This window comes from Camelus bactrianus, chromosome 11 (assembly GCF_048773025.1).
Source record: "Camelus bactrianus isolate YW-2024 breed Bactrian camel chromosome 11, ASM4877302v1, whole genome shotgun sequence".
Classification (NCBI taxonomy): Eukaryota; Metazoa; Chordata; class Mammalia; order Artiodactyla; family Camelidae; genus Camelus; species Camelus bactrianus.
In genome coordinates this window covers 81,629,090-81,635,840 of record NC_133549.1, presented here as the reverse complement: position 1 = coordinate 81,635,840, position 6,751 = coordinate 81,629,090, and the positions used below count along the sequence as shown (strand labels likewise).

The 6,751-nt window shown below is 41.2% G+C and overlaps 1 pseudogene; it reads left to right on the top strand.

The window, feature by feature from the left end:
- The first annotated feature begins 969 nt into the window (after nt 1-969).
- Nucleotides 970-4,714, top strand: LOC123611870 (eukaryotic translation initiation factor 2A pseudogene; annotated as a pseudogene).
- Nucleotides 4,715-6,751: the final 2,037 nt, after the last annotated feature.

Genomic DNA, 6,751 nt, shown 5'->3' with positions numbered 1-6,751 from the left:
GAGTGTGAAATCTAAGTAAAACTCAATTTTTTTTAATTTTTTTAATTTTTAAATTTTAAAAACATTTTATTTCAGTTTTATTGAAATATAATTGACATACAGCACCATATAGATTTATAGATTTAAGGTATAATGATTTGAATTACGTACATCATGAAATGATTACCACAATACATTTAGTGAACATCTATCATCTCATGTAGATACAAAACAAAGGGAAAAGAAAAAAATTTTTTTTCCTTGTAATGAAAACCCAGGATTTGCTCTCTTAACTTTCATATATAACATATAGCAGTGTTAATTACATTAATCATGTTGTACATCACATTCCTATATTTACCTTGTAACTGGAAGTTTGTACCTTTTGATCACCTTCATCATCATACAAAGATATTACATTATTATTAACTATATTCTCCACACTGTATATTTCATCTCTGTGACTCATCAGTAAAACTCAATTTTTAAATAAAGTTATCAGATCAGAAATCCAAACAGTGAGCACTTAAGAGCAAGGAAGTATAAAATAAGAAAGTGCTGCGCTGGGCACTTTTTTGGATGGATGAGAGTTATGGCCATTGTGCTTTTAGTGCCTCAGAAGAGTTATAAATAGCCAAGGGAAAGGGATTTTCCCATATGCTCTTTCAAACACACACACACACACACACACACACACACACACACACACACACACACACGCATTTTAACACTTGATTTTTCAGATGTCCCAAAATTTAAAACAAAGCAGTTACTCAGACAGAGATGTGAAGTGTGCCAAGTTTTCACCAGCAGTGAGTTACACCAAAGGAGCCAGAAGTATGAACACGCAAAGCAGCTTCAGGACACAAACCAGGAGTCTGACCCTTGGTGGAGAGAGCAAGTCTCCCTCAGAGTGAGGCGCCTGGGAGGACAGACACGTGAGGGTTCCCATGGAGGAGCCCAGCTTCACTAACTGGACAGAATACTCGGATGCAGGATTATGAACAGCCACCCTTCCTGGTGTGCCCAGATGGCTCCTTCCATGGACAGGCCCCAGTGCCCAGCTGTGAGGAGGGGGAGCTCTGGAAAGTCAGGAGGGCATTCTTGTTTCTCATCCAGGCTGGTCTCTGGGACCTGTGGGGTGGGAGTCAGATCTGGAGGGACATGTCTTACTTTACCATGAGTCTTAGGAGGAGCCTTCTCCAAAGGAAGGTGAGGATGGTCAGGGCTAGAGACCAAGTCCCTGGAAGGGAAGACAAGAGGCAAATCTGGAGGCAGATCTTGGTGGCTAAGTGGCACGTCCCCTTACTTCATCTGGGGACCATTCCCATCGCCACTTACCTCCCCTGGTGGTTCACTTGACAAGCTTCCAGGCAGCTCTGGCCTCACACTCTGGCTCTCCCTGAGACCCACTAATTCACAGAATTCCCCAACTGGAGAAAATGCACAGGAGTAGAAAACCTAGTCAGAGGTATGACCAGGTCAGGGATTCACTTTCATTTTCATCTACACCATATACAAGGAAAATCAGAACTTTCTCTCATTCAGGGTCCCCATCCACAGGCTCTTGTTTCCAGAAACAAATAAAACATCAAGCTAAGAGAGAGTTCAGGATTCCACAGTCATGATGTCTTCTACCTACACATGATTCATTCTTGTCCTGGAGATAATCAAAGGGAACCCGCTTATAAACAGTGCTGCCACGGGAGCAGAACCAGGAGGAAGGGTGGGAACAGGTGTTCTTGTGCCCAGGTGCTGCTTCACCATGCTTGGAGGGCATTTGCAGTAGGATGAACAATCAAAATACATACATATTTATCAGTTCACTTATATATTTATTGTTCAATCAATAGCTATTTTCCAAGCATGTTGGACACTGAGGGCAAGGGAACAGACAATTCATTCATTTGACAAATACGCATTGAGCACTTACTATGTGCCAGGCTCTGTGTTACAGGCTGGGGATCAGAGGTGAGTAAGACTAACAAGCGTCCTTCCTTCACGCAGCCTGCATTCTGTTGGGGAAGACAGGCAATGGAGAAGTGAACACACAACTAAGCAAGATAATGACCAACGGGGAAGTAACAGGGCAGTGAGAGGATAGTAACTGGGAGAGGCTACTTTGGAAAGGATGGCATTGCCTCTAAAATCTGATGGCTGAGAGGGAAGTAGTCACATAAAGAGCCAAGATGAGCATTTCAAGCCTAGGGAACAGTACAAACAGACGTGGGAAAGGTCACAGTGTGTTCACAGTAATGAAGGGAGCTGGCTGGGTACCAAGCAAGGAAGAATGATGCTTGCATGAGGCTGGAAAGCAAGGGAGTGGCAGGTGTGTGGGTCTACTGTAGGGGTGATGGGCAGTGTGATCGAGCTTTAAACAGTGGAGAAATGGGACTGGACTCACGTTGGCAAGGTCACTCTGCTGTTGTACAGTGAGTGGTTGGAGGAGGGAAAACAGGGGCAGCTCGGAGGAGAAGGGGAGAGAAGGTGGTGCTTTTCCATGGAGGAGCGTGGGGTGTATTTGGATCCGACCATGGATTCTTTGTGGAAAGAGAGTTGAAAGAAGACCATGGAGCCAAATTCTTAGGTGTTTTTATTGATCAAATAATAGATGGCAATGACCCTTCCTAAGATAAGGATGACAGGGGAAGGCTCAAGCTGGAAGGTGGGGAAGGAGGGTTGTCAGTCCTTGCCTTGAAGGAGCTGAAATGTTAAGTTATGGTGCCAGACATCCTCTGTGGGTGGGTGTGAATGTGATGTGAGTACACATTGGAGGAGCTGTTGTTCATTGGTGCACAAAGCTTACTTCCTTACTCCCAGTCTAGTTCATTCAGACTCCCACTAAAGACCAGTGGTACTTTCTGTAGCCATCTGTCAATAAAGCAGTGACAAAGAGTATGGAATGGGGCTGTAAGATCTTGATTTTCAGAGATTCACCCTGGACTTATGAGTATGGCCAAAGGGAAACTGGAGGCGCAAAGTCTGTACTCCTTGAAGAACCATGTATTTTCCCTTAGTACTCTGCAGTAAGAGAAGGACCCACACACTGACTTCTTCCAAGTTTGATCACAGACCCAGCAGCAATAGGATGACTTATGACATTAAGGGGCATTGAAAATGAATGTAGCTGTTTTCCAGGAGATGGGGTTGCCCATGCCTCTCCCCGCAGAATAAGGTATGGCTTCAGAGGTGGTGATGTCTCCAGAGCCCTGCAGTTAGTATATGAACCCATCCAAGTTTCTGAAGGACTCTCTGTGGTGAATAGACCATCATATTTTACACAAAGCACAGTGTTTACAAGGGGATCTCAGAGAAAATTGCAAATCATACACCTTTAATAAGGGTAGGACTTTGTTTGCTGAGACAAGGGGAAAAAAACAATAAATATTACCAATGTCAATACCACAGGATTACTACACTCTTTTGACCTCCAAAGGCAGTTTGATTTATCACCAAAAAAAAAAAAAAAAGTTCTGGCAACATAAAAGCCTTGCACTCTCCCATCTCCCATACTTGTGCCCCCAGGAGACCCAACCTGCAACTCTATCATGTGAAAATTGGGACATGCTTGGAGTCTTTCATTCAGAAAAAATGCAAAGTTGGTATCCATCCTCCTCAGAGAATGAGACTCTTTGTGCCTGAAATGTAAACCATGAATTTCACTTCTTTGAAACTAATCTTAATAAAATTACAAGCAATTTTCATTTCCAAAAAAATTTATTATGAGTCATCACTTGGACTCCAGTCACACCTGGGGACTGTTCTCTAATGCTCCAGGTAGTAAAGGTGCACCTGTATTTGTGAGGTTATATCTGGACCCCCAACTTTGAGGGATCTTATGCAGGTTAAGCCAATAGTCATTCCTTCAAAGTTGATAAGGTTATGATGCTATGGAATTAAAAAGCCACTGCTGTGTTGTAATGGCTTGAACAAATTTGACGAGAGAGGAACTTCCCACTACAGGGAGCAAATGCTGTGTTTGTTACCTTGCAACAAATGGAGAAAGTGCTTTAATCTGCTCAGTCACAAAGCACTTGTGATGTAATTTGGAATTCTGGATCTACTGAGCCTTATGCTATGTATGGATGTGTGCATTCCAACTCGAAATAGGATCTTGTGTTCTGGACCTGGTGCATTAATGCAGCTTATTTAGTCTTCATGGCCACATAGTAATGCTAGCTAGATTTTAAAATCTGAGGGACAAAGGCAATCATGGGATGTTAAAAAATGCAACCCTCTTTCTAAGCCTCTGATCCTACATCTTTTGTTTGGTGCCCAGATGGAGAGCACATTTTAATAGCCATGTATACTCCCCAGTTGCGTGTTTATAATGGGTACAAATTTTGGTATCATGCCAGCCCTATCCTGGCAACCATTTTTGGATGGACTATTTCCAGCAAAAACAATAGCTTACCAAGCAGTTTCAAGCAAAGTACCCAATTAGGAACATAAATTTGCGATGGCTGATAGATTCCTAGCTTTAAGAAATAAACTAATCATCAGTTCCAAGTAGCCTGAGAAGAAACCATGCCAGAATAAGAAATCACAACCAGGAAATGATAAGCCATTGTCAAGAGAGGCCCTTAAAAAAAAAAATCAAAGGAAATATGAGGCTAAGAAAACTGCAGAGCAGGAAGCAGGAAGTGACAAGAACCAAGATCTGGCATCTACCCCTGCCCCACGGATCACACCATGGACAGAACACTGTGTCTCAGTCAACATCTGGAGGCCGTGAGACCAATGAAATATTCAAGGTCCTAAATAAAAGCGGAAAGCAACTGAACCTTGAAAGAACAAGCAGCCACTGAAACACGGCTAGAAAAACAATGACTTGAAAAGAAAACTTTAAAAAAAAAAAAAAAAAAACCACCCTTCTGCAGGAGCTGGAAGATTTGGAACTGGTTACATTGAAGATTCACAGAGGGCAAGTTGTTAACGTAAATCAGTGGAAACACATCCTATGTGATAAACCCCAGGGAGCCCCCTGAATGTCACCTGGCCACCACATACCCACACTTACTGTTCATCTATAACTCAACCATTTATCCAAGCTTCAGCATATATGTGAAATTAGTTAATATTGTTCACTAAATTGGTTTTTCCTGTCTCTCAATACATGTTATAAAAAAAGAGATGTGAATTTCTTAGCTAAGCTCGAGACTGAAAATCAAATATTTTTGTTACTCGGTATGATTTATCATGTATGAACAAAGGCATTTTAAATTTAAATAAATGTACCAATTAGCTTGGTTAATAGTAGTGCAAAACAAGCCAACTGAACAAAAGTTTGTTTCTCTAACTTTATAGTGAATCTTAGTTTGTTTCTCCTGAATTTGTACTCAGCTGATCAGCATAAACTCAATAGAGTAATTCTGTAGAAAACTGAATTGCTTTATAGTCCACTTCCTTTGGGAATCTTTAAAGTTTTGATTTTTATACCAAAACTCTGGCTTTACTCTATCCAGTGAGGACCCTCAGAAGAACCTGAATATATATATATTAATATATATTGTTATATATATGCATAAGTATCATTTCTCCTCACAAAAAGGAATCTAGCCGACCTCTTTGGTGGTCTGGAATGGTCAGAGATGGAGCGGGACACGGAATTCTGGTGTGTGGAGCCTCCTATTTATTTATGTATCTGTATTTGTGCCTCTCATGAGCTAAACTTTTTCTAAACGTAGTCAAGCTACAACAACAACAAAAAATCTCATGTGGAGTCTTGTCAGGAAGGAACTTAATGATATATGTTTAAGTTTCTAGCAGGTAAAAGAACTAAAAAAAAATTAAAAATGGAATCCACTTAAAGCAGTAGAACACAGAGATGGCAAGATAGGGAGCCTGCCAGAAACTGGGGAAATGGGAGGGAGGGCTCCCCTCAGCTCCTGACTGGTAATGTCACTTGGGGAGAAAGCCTGAGAGAAGCTGCGTCTCCTCCAGCTCATGCCTAATTCACTGCCGTCTGGACACAGAGATGCTCCGCAGAAGCACCTCTCTGGGAAGTATCTGGCAGAGGCTGAAGTTTGTGGGGAGGGTACCGTCTGCCCGCAGAGTGGTAGGTCTTCTGTGGTTTGTCTCTGTTTTCAGTTTTTATCTTGAATATGAATTTGCACTGTTGCAGGACATAGGATTTCTCTTTCAAACTTTATGGGGTGGACCCAGGGTACGATCCATGCTGTGCCTCCTTCTGGAGAATGATGCTACTTTCCCGTTGGTGGCAGGAGACTGTCCTCAAACTTCCTAACATGGAAGCAGACTGTGTGACACCGGCAGTAGACTGTGTGACCTGGCAGTGTGTTCCTAAGTTCCAGCTCTTCACTGCTACATTGATGATGACCAGGCAAACAGGATGCTGATGCCACAGGACACCTTCAGGCTGAGGTCACTGGGAACTAGATGGTTACTTAGAGCAAGAGTTGCTGGGAGAGGTGGGAATCTCTCCCGAAGAGAAAAGGTGATTCTCATGGATGAAATAAAGGCTCTAAGGGCAAAATTTCTTGCCATTGCCCAAGGAGGAATAATAGAAACAAAGGAATAAAGAAATGAAAATATAAATAAAGATAATAATGCTATTAATAATAATACATAACATTATTGTTTTATTTATATTATTGTTATAATTTTTATATTATATTATGTAATGTATTTTATATAATATTTTATTATAATAATTGTATTATTGTTATTTTATAATAAAATAGGAATAGGTAAAAAGTAAAAATAATAGAAATAAAGAAACAAAAAATTAATTTTTTTCCTGTATATCTTA